This window comes from Triticum urartu, chromosome 5 (assembly GCF_003073215.2).
Source record: "Triticum urartu cultivar G1812 chromosome 5, Tu2.1, whole genome shotgun sequence".
Lineage (NCBI taxonomy): Eukaryota > Viridiplantae > Streptophyta > Magnoliopsida > Poales > Poaceae > Triticum > Triticum urartu.
The window spans coordinates 544084266-544102415 of NC_053026.1; the positions used below are offsets into that span (position 1 = coordinate 544084266).

Genomic DNA, 18150 nt, shown 5'->3' on the forward strand with positions numbered 1-18150 from the left:
TTCGTTCGGGACAACAACTTCGGGGGAAACCTTAGATCCTAGAAAATGACGACGTCGATGCGATGCTCCTCTTGGGGCATCATCTTAGGAGTGACCACTGGTTGGAGTGACCATTGGTAGGCCGTAGCCAATGTTGTTGGTGTTTTCCAGATGCAATCCGAGTTCTTGATCTTTTGGTGGGCAGTTTGATGTTTGCTTTGAATCCGGGTTAGTGAGTGTGATCCTTCTCGAATTACCTCATTCCCCTACGACACCCCTCCCTCTCTTTGACGGGTGTGGTCGGGTGGCAACCAAATGGCGAATGCTCAAGGAGTCCAGCAGATAATTATGGACCCCCCCCCCCATCGAGTCTTCTCGAAATAGGCTTTCGCGCCGCTTTATGAATAAAGCAAAACCAACTAGTCCAACAAGGAGTACCAACAACCGACACAGATTCCCGACCGAGTCTTCGTGATTTGGAGCTTGGTTCCTTCTCTTGTAGAGTGTAGTGTTGTTGTGGTGGTGGTGTGATGTTTTTGTGTGCTGCTGTGGGTTTGTGTGCTCTCAGTCTGGTCTTTGTAATGTGTCTTCTTCTTCATACATGAAATGAAATGCAATGCCGTTGATTTCGTAAAAAAAATGACCACGGCCAGCGCAGTGCAGAATGCATCTTCAAACGGACACAACATTTCATGCCACCATCTACAACCTCCCCAACCTATGAAGCTACTAGAGTGCATCGACACCATACAGTTACATTCACCCTGCAACAGGTTACAGGTGCCAAGGCTTTACAACTTTTGCTCCTAGCACCAAAAGGAAACTGGGACCAAATAATGTCCTTCCAAGAGGATGGCCCCGGCGGCCACCGCGGGGATGTCCAAAGTGCGGCCACCGTGTCGTCGGGACATGGAAGACGCCTGGAAATGCCAAATGTCAGCTGCATTGTCGACTCTAAACTTCCAAAAAAGAGAGGTGGCGACGTTAGACCGAGAGCACGAGAGCATGGCGTCGGCTCCGGATGGACTTCTGCGTGAGAGCACGGGCGAAGAAACTGGCGCAGACCGAGAGCACAACCAACAAGCCAGGTTAGACTGATGTTTGCTCGCGTACTTGTTTCCCCTCTCCTGTAACTCTAAACCCCATCTCCGCAGACGGCGACGTGCGTGTCCAACTCCGGCCCAGCGCCGTGTTATATGTGGCCATTCCAGGTTTCATTGCTTCCATATCGTAGGTAAAGATTCATCTTTTGTGCGGATAAATATCAAATTCTTACAAAGCAAGAGACGGTAAAAAGAGAAGCGAGTACAAATGGGACCAAGACTGTTGTGTAGGTGAAGTACGCCGGAAACCGAGAAGTGAGTTTGGAAGAAAACCCTTGTGTACGTGAAGTACATGGGAAATGGGGGAGCAAGCTGGATGACACCATTATGCAAGGGAATTACGCGGGAAAGAGAGAAGTGAGTTCTGCGAAACCATTGTGCGTTTGAAATACACGGGAAAAGAGAGCAACCGACGCGGATGAAAGCGTTTTGTATGTGAGAGCGCCCTATAGGTTTGAGCACCTCAGCTTCGACGTCAGCATTGATGAGGGCAACAAGGCAATCCATCACAATGTCAAAAATCAACGGCAATAGAGGGTCTCCCTGCCGGAGGCCCTGCTGTTGGTGAATTGAGTCTGTGAAAGCCCCATTGACAAGCACTCTGGAAGTGGCAGTAGACAACATGATAGAGATCCAGTCACAAAATTTGGTGCCAAAACCCTTGGCCTCGAGAGCTTGCAGCAGGAGCACCCAAGAGACTGAATCGAAAGCCTTTCAATATCCAGCTTCAACATTATCATGACCGGCGTCTTTGATTGTTTGAACATCTTGGCAAGGCACTGAACATACTTACAATTATCATGAATTGTGCGACCCTTAATGAAGGCACTTTGGCAAGGTTGAACAAGGTCGTTCATCTGGCATCTTAATCTCGAGGCAAGGATCTGCATGAAAATTTTTCTGATGAAGTTGACCAAGCTGTTTGGCCTAAAATCTCTAGGGGTTGACGCTTTAGGGGTCTTCGGGAGGAGCACAACGGTGGCTACATTGAGCAGATGAAGCTTTCTGGCGTTCAGGCACTCTATCTCTCTGATAGCCGCCATGATGTCCAACTTGATCGTGTCCCAACAGCTCTGGAAGAAAAGTGCAGCGTAGCCGTCAGGGCCCGGAGCCTTGCTCGGCTCAAGGTCGAACAACACAGATTTGACCTCATCTTCTAAAATAGGCCTCTCTAGTTCCGAGAGCTCAGTCGCGGTTATACCAATATTCTGCAGGTTCAGCATGCTTGTCCTGATGTGTCAGTGCCCAAGAAGTTGCGAGAAGAAATCGAACATGGCTTGCTCTTTCCTAACTTGGCTGGTAACTGGCACCCCATCAACTGTGAAGCGGTGGATAAAGCTCTTTCTTCTCCTAATAGCTAGCCGCCTTGGCCTGAAAGAATCTTGAACTTGCATCCCCCTCTTGAATCTGGGCGATCATGGACCGTTGCCTCCACATAGAGCGTTGCAGCGTAGTGATCCCGAGAAAGTCAACCTTGAGCATCGTCCTGGATTGCCTCTCATCGTCCAAGAGCATGCGCTTGTCCATGGCTTGGTCCAGCATAAAAATCAGCTCACTAGAGACCGCCGGACATCCGATAAAACTAACCAAGCCGCTTCTATAGGGCTTTCAGAAAAATGCTTACCTAGCTTAACCTCCTCTAGACTGGCCGGCTCCTGGCACAACGTGATCCAAAGAAGCTTCTGATCTCAGCGTCTATAAGGCGCAGCTCTAACCCAGAACTCTATAACATATTGATTTGCTGGGGCGAAAACAAAATTACCACAAAAACAAGAACAATCTTGTCTGCAAATTCTTGTCATAACTGTAGACCAAAAATGTGGTCATGGTAGCGTTTCAGGTTTTAGTCTTGCAAGACTACTGCCATCGCTAAGACGCTAACCACATTCTATCCCCCCCTCTCTCTTTACATGGTCCAAAGATATGAATATATATCCTAGCTAGGCCGACTGATGGATGACGAGCATGAGCAGACCACGGAGACGGAGGGGCTAGCAGCAAAAGGGACCTGGATGCCAGGCTAGCTAGGAGCTGCAATGGCATGGGAGGGAGGCTGTTTTCTTCATGCAGCAAAGGGACTTTGACGCCAGGCAGCGCCGGTAGTGCACCTCCATCACGAACTCATTCGCCGGAGCACCCACCGGCCTTTGGACCTTGTTCTTCGGCTTGCGGCTCAGCCACTGCTTGAGTAGGCCATGCAGCGTCGTCGAGGGGCAGACCGGCTTGCCATGGCATAAGATCTCCACCTGCATTTCACACAAGTATACATACAGGGGATCAGGCCAAATAGCACATTCAACATTGTCCATATGCATACATAGTTTCTCGGCTTACACGAGCGACAACAAGAAAAACGATACTAATTGGTGCAAATAAATCGTACTATATATGCCACCATCCTTTGGAATCAAGCACCTTGACAAGAGGCCCAACACAACAATCAAAATGAAAGCACAAAGACATCTAAAATGCTCACCTTAACGTCAGTTGCTAGCTCAAGTTTTATCATAATGAGCTTCAGGATGGAGGAGACCTGCATCGTTCCATCTCTAAAACAAGAAGAAAAATCCATATTAAACAGAATGTGTTAAATTCTTGGAATCGAGTTACGTGTTAGCTGAATTGCTGGAAGGGATGAACGAAAAAAACAACGCATGATTTTTGAATGAAACATCCTCTCCAATGCTGATAAAAATCGTTATTCTAGACACTTCACCGTCATATTTTGGAATGAAGGAAATAACTCTTGCTGATACCATAGCACAGTTGCCACTAGTAGAAAACGTAACATGAAAAGGGGCATCAGCGCACCGCGCCATCTAAAATTCTAAAGCTGGGAAAAAACCTTCAGCAATGTATGCTACAAATAAGAGGATACTAATTAATTACTAAGTGGAGTATGAGAGGCCACAATCATTGTTGACAAAGAAACTTGAAGATTAATGGGGAACTCACTTAATTTTGTAGAATTTCATTTCTAGCTGAGGCAGCCGTTTAGCTTCTGCCCTGCAAAACAGTTTTCATTTTGATGTGAGGACACAAAAAACACGGTCCATAAGAATTAGTACAAATATTGAATATGCTGCAATCTTACTGGTTCCGTGAAGTCACTAGTGAAAACCAGACTGGGGTAGTTATTCCATCATCCGAGTCTGCTTCTGGGTTTTCCCTCAGACTATCCTCTGTGGTTGTTTTGTTTTTTCGACTTTCCCTCAGACAACTAGTTTGTGACTTCTTCGCGCTTGCCATGACTAAGCTCCGTAAGGGCTTATGAAGCTCTTCCTTGTCAATCGTCTCGCGATTCTTTCCATCTTCAGAAATATCTGCACTATTCTGTTTGGGATGGAAGTGTAGTCAGAATAAGCAAATGTTACAAGACAATCGGCATCAAACTTGCATATGAAATTATGTGCTGGTAATACTTTACTAGTACCTCCTTTTCAAAAAAAAAACTTTAGTAGTACCTTCTTTTTGTTTGCAGATGTTGTCACCTTGGTTGATTTTGGTGCTGAGGCTATCTCAGTCTTCTGACTATGGTCTTCAGATTTGTTTGGCAATTTACCGACAGAAAACAAATGGGACATGAATTTCCTTCTTGCAGCTCTCTGTACTGTCAGAGTAGGTTGTGTTGCCATCTTTGGGGTTTCATCCAAGGAAGAAATGGACCTCTCTTTTATCTTTGCTGGCAGTGTAATAGTTGGAGCCTCTGAAGCGTCAACTTCTGCCTTAGGTGGAAACGCATGGTCCCTGATAGCCTGAATTTTTGGATCATCCCTTCAAACAAGGAAACAATCAATCATGTTAGGTAGCAGCATATAGTAGAGTACCTGAGTCGAGATCACAGGAAAAGTAATAATAAGTGGCTGGAATTCTAAGCTTTAATTTCACAAAACAAGTATGTATGTATACATAGATAGTTTCTTCTATAGATACATTCTAAGCTTTTGCTTCACAAAAAAACAAGTTTCGGCTGGTTATTACTTATTAGTGAGAGTTTACACTTGTATTGCATAACTCCGCTGGTGTACTTATACATAGACTTAAAGAAATTGAGAATTGACAAGTTGAAAAAACAATGCTGTAGATAACTATATAGATAACCTTGTTATTTTAACAATTACTTACCTGAGTTTCTCTTCAGGAGCAATCCCAAGAGCAGCATTGCATACGGGGCAGGATTCGATCCCCTCCTCATCTATTTCCTTCATGATACAATCCCGGCAAACTGCTTACAAAAAGACGGTCACAAGAGGAACTCCACGGGCAGGCATGCAAGTTTAGTGCAGAGATTTTAGAGAACCGTTTTTTTACGTGCTCGGCAAATGAAAACAATATTAGCAGTAAATTAGCTAGTAACAACAATGCAACAAGATTAGATACTTGACTTGCATCCAGATTGAGAGCGCAAGTAGTGGTGCAGCAGTAGCATCCAGATTGAGGCTTATCAATCAAGTGGTGCAGCCACATTTTGTTTAAGAATAAATCATCCTCCTGGGCTCTACAACATGTGGTGCAGCCACTTTGTCGAACAAAAAAGTGGGGAAGCCACATTTTATTTAAGAATGCGAAGCGCGGTTATACCAAAATCATACTATAACTGAAATAGTTCCCCAATACAAATAACTATAAGACAGCAAGCCACTCGTGCTCCGCTCTGGTCGGCAATGGTGAACAGTTTGACGTTTGCGTTTGGAGCCAGGTTAGTGAGTGTGATCCTTCTCGAATTACCCCGTTCCCATACGAGATACGACACCCCTCCCTCTTTTTGAGGGGTGTGGTCAGGTGTGGCAACCAGACGGCCAACGCTCAAGGCGATCCGCCTTGCTTGGTTAGATGATGATGGAAGCCGGAGACCTCCCTCCCCTTGTCGAGCCTTGGTGATCTTTGAAGCTGGGTCCCTTCTTTTCTAGAGTACGGTGTTGTTGTTGTGGTGCTGGTGTGAGTTCTTGTGTGCTGTGCTGTTGTGGGTTTTTGTGCTCATTCTGGGCTTTGTAATGTGTCTTCTTCTTCATACATGAAATGAAATGCAATTCCGTTGATTTTTGTAACATGTGGTGCAGCTGGCAGTGGAGCTGGTAATACACGACACGATGATGTGGCCAACTGCGAGCTGGCAGTGGAGCTGGTAATACACGACACGATGATGTGGCCAACTGCGAGCTGGCAGTGGAGCTGGTCTACGTACGATGACATCGGCGACAGCGGTGCGTCGTGCATCATCGTGTGCTTGCGCGAGCCCATCGCCAAGGACATTCGCTTGGTGGAGGCGGAGGAGGATGGCCGCGTCCCGTCCCGTCTGTCTGCTTGGTGGAGAAAGATCGGCTGATTTCAACGATCGCGTTTTCGCCTCGGACGCCTGCCCCTGCCTGTTAGCTAACGTTCACCTGGAACCACGGCCTCGCTCGGTGGCTGCGGCACGGGGTTTCTCCGGAGTAGCTCCGGCGCGCCCTACCGGAGAGGAAACGTCTCGGCCGCAAGGTGGCCGCAACGGCCAGACCGCAGCGGCGGCGCATGCAATCAAAAGGCTTGGCCGCCACGGCCAGATCGCAGCCCAGGCAATCAATCATAAGGCTCGGCAATGACAGCGTCGCCTCCGGCGCTCTTCGGGATCAAATCACGAGGTCGCATCAAACGCCAACCAGGCAAGCACCGACCGAGAGACAGACAGACGGGACAGGGAGAGAAAGCAGACGCAGCGCGACGCGACGGCGACGGCAGACGGGACGGCAGCGTGACGCGAGGTCGCGAAGAAGACGGGGCGGCGGCGCAGGAAGGTCGCTGGGCGACAGCGCGTGCAGACCAAGGTTTTGGATCCCAAGGGGACATTTTTTCTCGAGGGGCACCAGAATTTGCGGTTACCATGGTAACCGCGAAATACCGGAAAAAATTCGGACGAAATTTGAAATTAAATTTTGAATTCAAAATTTTTAAAGTACATATAGATAGTATTTTAACTTCCAAAGTTATGGCGTAGTGGCTGTTCGAGCAGAACTGCCCCTTGGTAAAAGGTCGCGTGTTCGACCCCTGGCCACTGCAACAAATTTCTAGCTTTTTTTAACTTTTGCATATCAAAAAGAAATTTAAAAGCGTGTGTCAAGATTCAAACCCGCGACGCGCTGAGGAAAGGCTGGCGTTGCCACTAGGCCACGACCACTAACGTTAAAGTAGAAGAGATGGCCTATATTTAACTATACGCTGAGCGTTTGAATTCAAAATTTTCAAAACTTTCGAGATTTTTTGCCCGGTACGAGTGTTTCTCGAGGGGGGCGATAAACGTGGTAACCAGGCAAGATAGCAAAATTTCGTTCGGTTACGGAAACAGCGGTGCAGACACGAAAGGGGGGAGGACGAAACGAAACCGTAGAGGTGGCGGACGGGAGCGGGGTAGAAGAGAGAACTCACATGTGTGGCCGCACTCGGCGAAGGCGTTGGCCTCGCGGAAGTATCCCTTGCAGAGCGGGCACGTCAAAAGCGCGGCGAGCGCCGCCCGCGGCACGCGAGATACCCCCGGCGCGCGTGCGTGTAAATAATAATTTCTGAATACCATATTATGCACGATCGAGTACGTAGCAAATTACGTAGAAAAGAGAGAAGTAAGTTTGGGCAAGACCATCGTGCATATGAAGCGTGTGTACGTGAAGTATGCCGGAAAAATGAGAGGATATGTCAAGCAAGACTGTTATGTAGCTATAAGACACTATTAGTCAATTGTAATAAAATGAATGCCAAATATAGATCCAAATACGTTTAAATCAGTAACATCAACGTGACTTTATACTAGCTAGTATATCTCTTCCCGGCAAAGGTGGTATTCGTTTAGTGAGGTGCCTCGTTTACTCCACGCAATCTTATTGGAGGAAATTAAGAAAGAAACTGAGGGATAGCGCATGGAGGAAAACAAGGGAGACCCACTCGCTAGAGAGATAGTAGCATGGGGAGACATACTACTGACATGTGGCATCATCCATAGAGTTCTCCGATGCTATATGAAATCTATGTATTTTGTACACCATCATGGCGGCTGACAATTGAACAACCACTTCCTCTCTACGAACTCAACAACTGCATCATGGAAATCCAGATTAGTACAGTGATCTGGCTATTCACTACAACTTTAACCATGTAACTCAAGGTCTGGGACTGGGTCCAATGGCGCCTATATTGGATAGAAATAATGAGTGCATATTAGAGCAACTTTAACCGAACCCCTATAACCGGTTAGAGGAGTGAAAATTCCAGTTTACTCCTCTAATCGAAACCTAGCTAATCTTTTATAATCTTTAGAGGAGTAAATTTTTTATTCTACGACCTCCTCGAGGAGTAAATATACTCGACCAAGCAGGTCTAGAGAATAAATCTCGTGGCTCCCGTCGCTCCCCTCCAACCCCGAATCTGCTCTCCCCACGCCCATGTCGTGCAGCGCCATGTTGGACAGTGGCTCGCTGCTATGCTGCTCTAGCCCAAGCCTGCCGCTGTTCTCCCGCACACCCGCAAGGAATGACTCACCAGAGCCGCTTCCCCCGACGTTGTCGAACAAGTTGAGTGATGCTGTCGCGTAGAGCCGCACGGGTCTGTCACCACCGCCTGTGCCACATCCCATGCGAACCCCTGCGCCTCCATCAGTTGCCATCCCTGCCCACCGCCATCACACAACGTCATTCCCAGCTCTGTTATCTCTGTTGCTCCTCCGCACAGTCAGGTCAGCCACATACATACATGCACCATGGAAACGTGAAGGCTGATGCATACAGTGCACTGCCATTGTTGCCGCCACCGCACCGTCTCCCAGCCCAAGCCCCAACCACGATGACTTGCTCAAGGATCTGCTGCCCTGCTGCTACTGGCACAGGGACCTGCTACCCTGCTGCTGCTTGCCGGTGCGGGGTGCAACCTGGTGGTCAACAGGTACGGCGGTGAATGCGACCGAGTCGAGGGATGGGAGCTCATCGATGGCGGCAGAGGCGACATTGATGAGACACTCGGCGGCCTTGCTAGGCTAGTCAAACCTAAGGCGCTCCTATAGGTCATAGTACCACTTTTGCCTTTTCTCATGTGTGGTCGGTGGCGCGTCGCATATGTGGTTACCCATCGTCACTGCTCGCTGTGGAGACACATAGCAAATGTTCAGCAAAATGCGTAAGCCAATTGTAAGGGATCGGTCAGAATGATACTTGTTTAGAGGAGCAAATGTACTCCTCTAAAGGATACTCGGCCGTTTACTCTAAATCTTAGGAGATTAGCTAGAGTTGCTCTTACAAATGTGCACACGTGACAAATGGCCAACTAGAATTGTTTTTCTATATTGCTTTCAATTTTTTTTGTTAATTCCCTTTTGTTTCAACTTACTTTCTCAATATTTCTATTGAAAACAAGGCTATTTCAGTCTTCGCCACTTTCAATATGTACAGAACAAACTTCTTTTTTGCGTTGGTAAGTAACGAATTCTTAAGAGTTATGTATGTGAAGTACATATGGGAAAGGAGGAAGCAAGTTTGGATGACGTTGTTGTGCATGTGAGTTATATTATACGAGGAAGCGAGACATGCGTTCAAAGGAGCCTGTTGTGGACGTAAATTAAGCGAGAAGGGGAGAAGAGAATTTGAGTGACATCATTGTGTATGTAAAATAAATGGGTCAGAGATAAATGAGTTCGAGCAAGACTGCGGTGTATGGGAAGAATGTGGGAGGAAGGGGGGGGGGGGGGGGGGGGGAGAAACCGTCGTGCATGTGAAATACACGGGAAAGGGAAAAGCGAGCTTAGGCGAGACAATTGTCCATGTGAAGTTCGTGGGAGAGGGGTAAATCAGTTTGGATAAGACTGTTGTGCATGTAAATTAGCGAGAAGTGAGTACGGGCGACACTGTTGTGTACGTGAAGTTTGTTGGAAAGGGCGGAGGGTTAGTTCATAGGAGACCATTGTGGATGTTAAATATACATGAAAGGAGGAAGCGAGTTTGGGTAAGACTATTGTATATGTGAAGCACGTAAAATGGCAGAGCTATGTAGATGGAGAGAACTCCTTATTTAACGCCGCGCTAAATTTCGTTTCTGTTTGACATGGACTATTTTCTTCCTTATATAGCACCAAGTATAAATTTTGTTCCCTTTGTCATATTTACATCCATTTTGACTACTAATGGTGTTAAAAAAATGACACTTGGAAAGACAATTTACCTCTGTGTAACTTGTGACCAGAATTATTCACATGACCCAATAAGCAATACTTTTTTTTCATGTTTACATGTACAATCATCGTTGATGTCGACCAATTTTAATTGAAAAACATGCACACAAACCATGCGAATTGAGAAACATGCACACAATCCAAATGACTTTCATTGTGACGTGTACTTGGATGTGAACCCGGATGTTTATGTCTCATGTTTATGGGAAATGTGAATATTGTGTGATGAATTATGTATATGTTAAGAATGTGCAAGGTATATGATATCAAACTACATGGGACGTTCAGCCCAAATTTTTAATTGAAATTGAAAATACAGAATTTAAATCCTGGGGCGAAGGGCGCGGGCATGCTAAAAGGATCGACACGGTCGACTAGGGGGGGGGGCCGATAACATAGGTTCTCTACACATGCAATAGATGAACACAACCTATATGACAAGCAATCTCAGAACAATCTAAGCTAGGTAACAATATAAATAACAAGCATACAATGGAAAGTAAAGTGCGAGAAAGGATTAACCACAAGTGAGTCGATGACACCGATTTTACCCAGAAGTTCACACTTCCTTGGGGAAGTCCCAATCTTCGTACGATCAGTGCCGGAGCTAATGCTTCTGAAATACCCTGGAGAGCTCACCGTATTCTTCTCGAGTTACCCACAATGGATGAGTCTCGAATCACCTGAGGTTGCTCTTGAAGCGACCACCACACCTTTACATACGTCTCCTGAGCACACCACAAGCAATAAAGCTTCTGGAGGAACCATAACCAACTAGGAGTTCAAGGTCCAAGACTAACAAGTCAATGGTGAATTTTTTTTCAGGGAATACGAATTGGTTTTGTGAAAGTGTAGATAGGGCCTTTCTCCCTCAATCCCCAAAGTATCAACAAGTTTGGGTGGAGGGATTGAGAAAAATAGGGTGTTGAAAATGATGGTTGCTCAAAAGGCTAAAGGGTTAGGGTTGGAGGTTGAAGAACACCTCTTTGTATAGTGCTCCCTCTCTTGTGACCGTTTCCTTCTATTGGACTCCATGCATATGTTTAAGTTAGCTCTGTGCGCGCAAGGTGTCCAGTGAAGAAACAAGTACCCTGTGGGAATGGGGGGTCTAGCCCTGTGCGCACAGGCTGTCCAGGACCATGTGTGCACGCGGTGTCCATAAGGTTTCATGATCACCAGACCATGTGCACATGGGTCCAGGACACTGTGCGCACGGGGTGACAAGCAAGATTAGACATTACCCCTTTTGGCACACCGAGAGATCGAACATGTAGGAGGGCTGTTGTATATGTTGAAGGTGTTCCCACATGACTTTTTTCACCTTGACCCCTCTTGATAGTGTGGTGATCCTACGACTCAAATCAAACCAAAATAAAACATTTGGTTCCCTAGAAAACCACACCTTATCCCATATCTACTAGTGTTTCTACCAAACCCTTGCAATTAATCTTCTCTGATGTTTGGGGCCCTGCCCCTAGTTCTGTTGGTAGACATACTTATTATGTGAGCTTCATAGATGACTACAACAAATTTTCTTGGATCTATCTTCTTAAGAAAAGATCCGATGTCTTTCAAGTCTTTCAAAACTTTCAAGCTCTCATTGAACGAAAATTCGATAGTAAGATCATTGCAGTACAATCTGATTGGGTGGGGAGTACGAAAAATTAAACTCCTTCTTCCAAACCCTTGGCATATCACATCATGTGTCATGCCCTCATGCTTATCAACAGAATGGCTCTACTGAAAGCAAGCACATGCACATAGTTGAGGTTGGATTAGCCCTCCTAGCTTGCGCATCTATGCCCCTCAAGTTTTGGGATGAGGCTTTTCTCACCACCGTTCGTATCATAAAGATGCTTCCTAGTCGTATGATTAATAAGAAAAATCTAATATAAAGACTTCTCCACACTAAACCTGACTACAAATCTCTTCGTGTCTTCGGGTGTGCATGTTGGCCCAATCTTTGCCCATACAACAACCGCAAGCTCATGTTTCGCTCAAAACATTGTGGTTTTCTAGGATATAGCGCCCAACATAAAGGTGTCAAGTGCCTAGATGTTGCCACTGGCCATCTTTATATTTCACGGGATGCTGTCTTGGATGAAACCAAATTTCCCTTTGCTGATCTTCATCCCAACGCCGGTGCCCTTCTTCACCAAGAGATCCTTCTTTTGCATCCTAATGTCTCCAGTGTTGATCAAGGGGGAAACAATTGTGATGATCAATACTTATGATGTGCATGAGCCTTGTGGTGTTACAAGTGAAAACTGAGAAGAAAGCGGTGAGAACAGAGAAGAAAACGGTGAAAAAAACCCTCCACCAGAGCCATATTTGATGTGATCCGAATCTGGAGACAAATCCTCCTTGGGATCTGTCCGACTGCAGTGCACTACATCCTCCTCGGGATCAGCGGCACCAGACGCGCCAGGGGCCCCGACCGCACGCATGCCCACCTCCGACCCGGTGTGCGCCACGCGGTCGTCCTCCACGGGCCGCGGCACGGCGCCACCTTCGCAGCAATCACCACTTGCTACGCATCATCTCGTGGTTGGTTTGGGCGGCGCGCGCTTCACCAACCAACCGTTGTGCTACAAGCGGCGTCACCTGCTACGTCTTGAGCACTGCGTTGGTTTTCCCCAAAGAGGAAGGGATGATGCAACAAAGGAGTGTAAGTATTTCCCTCAGTTTTTGAGAACCAAGGTATCAATCCAGTAGGAGGCTACGCGCCAGTCCCTCGTACCTGCACAAAACAAATAAATCCTCGCAACCAACGCGATAAGGGGTTGCCAATCCCTACACGGCCACTTACGAGAGTGAGATATGAAAGATATGATAAGATAATATTTTTGGTATTTTTGTGATAAAGATGCAATGTAAAGTAAAAGAAAAGTAAAAAGCAAAGGAAATAACTAAGTAGTAGGAGATTAATATGATGAAGATAGACCCGGGGGCCATAGGTTTCACTAGTGGCTTCTCTCGAGAGCATAAGTACTCTATGGTGGGTGAACAAATTACTGTTGAGCAATTGACACAGAATTGAGCATAGTTATGAGAATATCTAGACATGAACATGTATACAGGCATCACGTCCGACACAAGTAGACCGACTCCTGCCTGCATCTACTACAATTACTCCACTCATCGACCGCTATCCAGCATGCATCTAGAGTATTAAGCTAAAAACAGAGTAACGCCTTAAGCAAGATGACATGATGTAGAGGGATAAACTCATGCAATATGATGAAAACCCCATCTTGTTATCCTCGATGGCAACAATACAATACGTGCCTTGCTGCCCCTACTATCACTGGGAAAGGACACCGCAAGATTGAACCCAAAGCTAAGCACTTCTCCCATTGCAAAGATAAACAATCATACATAAAAGAATTCAGAGAAGATACAAATATTGTTCATAGATAGACTTGATCATACACCCACAATTCATCGGTCACAACAAACACACCGCAAAAAGAAGATTACATCGAATAGTTCTCCACAAGAGAGGGGGAGAACATTGTATTGAGATCCAAAAAGAGAGAAGAAGCCATCTAGCTAATAACTATGGACCCGTAGGTCTGAGTTGAACTACTCACACTTCATCGGAGGGGCTATGGTGTTGATGTAGAAGCCCTCCGTGATCGATGCCCCCTCCGGTGGAGCTCCGGAACAGGCCCCAAGATGGGATCTCGTGGATACAAAAAGTTGCGGCGGTGGAATTAGGGTTCTGGCTCCGCATTTGATCGTTTGGGGGTACGTAGGTATATATAGGAGGAAGGAGTACGTCGGTGGAGCAACAGGGGGCCCACGAGCGTGGAGGGCGCTCCTGGGGGGGGGGGGGTAGGCGCGCTCCCTACCTTGTGGCCTCCTCTTTTGTGTCTTGACGTAGGGTCCAAGTCTCCTGGGTCTTGTTCGTTGAGAAAATCACATTCCCGAAGGTTTCATTCTGTTTGGACTCCGTTTGATATTCCTTTTCTTCGAAACCCTAAAACATGCAAAAAACAGCAATTCTGGGCTGGGCCTCCGATTAGTAGGTTAGTCCCAAAAATAATATAAAAGTGGATAATAAAGCCCAATAATGTCCAAAACAGTAGATAATATAGCATGGAGCAATAAAAAATTATAGATACGTTGGAGACGTATCAAGCATCCCCAAGCTTAATTCCTGCTCGTCCTCAAGTAGGTAAATGATAAAAACAGAATTTTTGTTGCAGAGTGCTACTTGGCATAATTTTAATGTAATTCTTCTTAACTGTCGTATGAACATTCAGATCTGAAAGATTCAAGACAAAAGTTCATATTGACATAAAAATAATAATACTTCAAGCATTCTAACAAAGCAATTATGTCTTCTCAAAATAACATTGCCAAAGAAAGTTATCCCTACAAAATCATATAGTCTGGCTATGCTCTATCTTCACCACACAAAGTATTTAAATCATGCACAACCCCGATGACAAGCCAAGAAATTGTTTCATACTTTTGACATTCTCAAAACTTTTTCAATCTTCACGCAATACATGAGCGTGAGCCATGGATATAGCACTATAGGTGGAATAGAATGGTGGTTGTGGAGAAGACAAAAAGGAAGAAGATAGTCTCACATCAACTAGGCGTATCAACGGGCTATGGAGATGCCCATCAATAGATATCAATGTGAGTGAGTAGGGATTGCCATGCAACGGATGCACTAGAGCTATAAGTATATGAAAGCTCAAAAATAAACTAAGTGGTTGTGCATCCAACTTGCTTGCTCATGAAGACCTAGGGCATTTTGAGGAAGCCCATCATTGGAATATACAAGCCAAGTTCTATAATGAAAATTTCCCACTAGTATATGAAAGTGACGAAATGAGAGACTCTCTACTATGAATATCATGGTGCTACTTTGAAGCACAAGTGTGGTAAAAGGATAGTACCATTGTCCCTTCTCTCTTTTTATCTCATTTTTTATTTTGTCCTTTTCTCCTTTTTTATGGCCTCTTTTCTTTCTCTTTTTTTTCGTCCGGAGTCTCATCCCGACTTGTGGGGGAATCTTAGTCTCCATCATCCTTTCCTCACTTGGGACAATGCTCTAATAATGATGATCATCACACTTTTATTTCCTTACAACTCAACAATTACAACTCGATACTTAGAACAAAATATGACTCTATATGAATGCCTCCGGCGGTGTACTGGGATATGCAATGACTCATGAGTGACATGTATGAAAGAATTATGAATGGTGGCTTTGCCACAAATACGATGTCAACTACATGATCATGCTAAGCAATATGACAATGATGGAGTATGTCATGATAAACGGAACGGTGGAAAGTTGCATGGCAATATATCTCGGAATGGCTATGGAAATGCCATAATAGGTAGGTATGGTGGCTGTTTTGAGGAAGGTATATGGTGGGTGTATGATACCGGCGAAAGCTGCGCGGTATTAGAGAGGCTAGCAAAGGTGGAAGGGTGAGAGTGCGTATGATCCATGGACTCAACATTAGTCATAAAGAACTCATATACTTATTGCAAAAATCTACAAGTTATCAAAGAAAAGTATTACACGCATTCTCCTAGGGGGATAGATTGGTAGGAAAAGACCATCGCTCGTCCCCGACCGCCACTCATAAGGAAGACAATCAATAAATAAATCATGCTCCGACTTCATCACATAACGGTTCACCATACGTGCATGCTACGGGCATCACAAACTTTAACACAAGTATTTCTCAAATTCACAACTACTCAGTTAGCACAACTTTAATATCACCATCTTCATATCTCAAAACAATTATCAAGCATCAAACTTCTCATAGTATTCAACACACTCATAAGAAAGTTTTATTATTAATCTTGTATACCAAGCATATTAGGATTTTAAGCAAATTACCATGATATTTAAGACTCTCAAAATAATCTAAGTGAAGCATGAGAGTTCAATAGTTTCTATAAAACAAATCCACCACTGTGCTCTAAAATATCTAAGTGAAGTACTAGAACAAAACTATATAACTCAAAAGATATAAGCGCAGCACATAGAGTATTCTAACAAATTCCAAATCATGTATGGATCTCTCAAAAGGTGTGTACAGCAAGGATGATTGTGGTAAACTAAAAAGTAAAGACTCAAATCATACAAGATGCTCCAAGGGACACACAAATCATGTGGCGAATAAAAATATAGCTCCAAGTAAAGTTAGCGATAGAAGTAGATGAAAGAGGGGATGCCTTCCGGGGCATCCCCAAGCTTTCACTTTTAGGTGTCCTTAGATTATCTTGGGGGTGCCATGGACATCGCCAATCTTAGGCTCTTGCCACTCCTTGTTCCATAATCCATCAAATCTTTACCCAAAACTTGAAAACTTCACAACACAAAACTCAAAGTAGAAAATCTCGTGAGCTCCGTTAGTGAAAGAAAACAAAAGACCACTTCAAGTTACTGTAATGAACTCATTCTTTATTTATATTGGTGTTAAACCTACTGTATTCCAACTTCTCTATGGTTTATAAACTATTTTACTAGCCATAGATTCATCAAAATAAGCAAACAACACAAGAAAAACAGAATCTGTCAAAAACAGAACAGTCTGTAGTAATCTGTAGCTAGAGCAAGATCTGGAACCCTAAAAAATTATAAAATACATTTATGGACGTGAGTAATTTATCTATTAATCATCTTCAAAAAGAATTAACTAAATATCACTTTCCAAATAAAAATGGCAGCAGTTCTCGTGAGCGCTAAAGTTTCTGTTTTTTACAGCAAGTGTAACAAGACTTTCCCCAAGTCTTCCCAACGGTTCTACTTGGCACAAACACTAATTAAACACAAAAAACACAACCAAAACAGAGGCTAGATAAATTATTTATTACTAAACAGGATCAAAAAGCAAGGAATAAAAAGAAAATTGGGTTGCCTCCCAACAAGCGCTATCGTTTAACGCCCCTAGCTAGGCATAATAAGCAAGGATAGATCTAGGTATTGCCATCTTTGGTATGTAATCCATAAGTGGCTCTCATAATAGATTCATAAGGTAATTTAATTTTCTTTCTAGGAAAGTGTTCCATGCCTTTCCTTAATGGAAATTGGAATCTAATATTTCCTTCCGTCATATCAATAGTTGCACCAATCGTTGTTGTTGGTATTGGTAAAGCCACACAATTTGGTATTATCTTGAGCCATCGTGACAAGCAAGCAATCTAACACACAAGCAAACAAGAAACGGGCAAAAAGAGGCGAATAGAGAAAGAGAGGGAGGATGGAGAGAGAGAGAGAGAGAGGGCGAATAAAACGGCAATGGTGAAGTGGGGGGAGAGGAAAACGGGAGGCAAATGGCAAATAATATAATGCGGGAGATAAGGGTTTGTGATGGGTACTTGGTATCTTGAATTTTGCGTAGACTCCCCGGCAACAGCACCAAAAATACTTCTTTCTACCTTTTGAGCACTGCGTTGGTTTTCCCTTGAAGAGGAAAGGGTGATGCAGCAGAGCAGCGTAAGTATTTCCTGCAGTTTTTGAGAACCAAGGTATCAATCCAGTAGGAGGCCACACACGAGTCCCTCGCACCTACACAAACAAATAAACTCCTTGCAACCAACGCGATAAAGGGGTTGTTAATCCCTTCACGGTCACCTACGAAAGTGAGATCTGATAGATATGATAAGATAATATTTTTGGTATTTTTATGATAAAGAGAAATAAAGATGCAAGTACAATAAATGGCAAAGGAAATAACTAAGTGTTGGAATATTAATATGATGGAAAATAGACACCGGGGCCATAGGTTTCACTAGATGCTTCTCTCGAGAGCATAAGTATTACGGTGGGTGAACAAATTACTGTTGAGCAATTGACAGAATTGAGCATAGTTATGAGAATATCTAGGTATGATCATGTAT

General features: G+C 44.5%; 1 pseudogene; it reads right to left on the minus strand.

Moving 5' to 3' along the window:
• Positions 1–1603: 1603 nt before the first annotated feature.
• Positions 1604–8712, minus strand: LOC125507345 (annotated as a pseudogene).
• Positions 8713–18150: the final 9438 nt, after the last annotated feature.